General features: G+C 47.3%; 1 non-coding gene across 1 annotated transcript; it reads left to right on the top strand.

Moving 5' to 3' along the window:
• Positions 1-212: 212 nt before the first annotated feature.
• On the top strand, positions 213-284 carry TRNAC-GCA (transfer RNA cysteine (anticodon GCA)). The gene has a single exon. It is a non-coding gene; the product is annotated as a tRNA-Cys (tRNA).
• The last annotated feature ends 466 nt before the right edge of the window (positions 285-750 follow it).

Raw genomic sequence — 750 nt, 5'->3', positions numbered from 1 at the left:
ACCACAGACTGAGGGAAAGCGGGGAGATGTGCAGGTATGTGAGCAGGGGCTAGGGTTTGGGAATCGGGGATGGACTTTTCTGGGGTGAGTTTGTGGTAAAATCAGTTGCTGGTCTTACTCTCTAAAAGCAAGCAGGAACTTTCAATGTGCTGTAGGACTGCTGGGTGTGATTACCACCATGAAAGGTGCTTATTAAACACTCATGACAAGTAGGGGGTATAGCTCAGGGGTAGAGCATTTGACTGCAGATCAAGAGGTCCCCAGTTCAAATCTGGGTGCCCCCTACTGCACTTTTTCTATTCATACAAGCTGTTATGTTCTTCACAGAAGCTGTTGGTCATATTCCAAGAGGTTCTGCAGTGCTGCCCCTGCAGACCCAACTCCTGTAGCTCTGCGGCTGCAGTTGAATTTCAGCCCACTCTGTGACTGTGGCCCAAGGCTTGGAGATAGGGGATTAGACTCAAGAGTCTGTTCGTATGAGATGATTTGGAATTCCAACTTTGTTCTGTGGGCCACAGGGAGTCCTGTGTGCTGCAATGAAGAACCAGGTCAAGTCCTTTGTCTAAGCAGGTCATTTAGGAGACATAACAGATACTGGTTTGGGGGTTTGCCAAAAGACAAGGACAGGAACTGGTGTTACTTTTTGAACGCTTACTATGCACTACTATGTGCTAATATCATGCTAGGCAGTTTATCATCAGTTATATTTGTCCACTCTGTCTTCACTGCCGGAAAAAGGGAGCTAGGCTG

Source organism: Rhinopithecus bieti, unplaced genomic scaffold (genome assembly GCF_001698545.2).
Source record: "Rhinopithecus bieti isolate Rb0 unplaced genomic scaffold, ASM169854v2 scaffold_17795, whole genome shotgun sequence".
NCBI classification, from domain to species: domain Eukaryota; kingdom Metazoa; phylum Chordata; class Mammalia; order Primates; family Cercopithecidae; genus Rhinopithecus; species Rhinopithecus bieti.
Note: the sequence above shows the minus strand (reverse complement) of the source record. Positions and strands in the feature narration are given on the sequence as shown.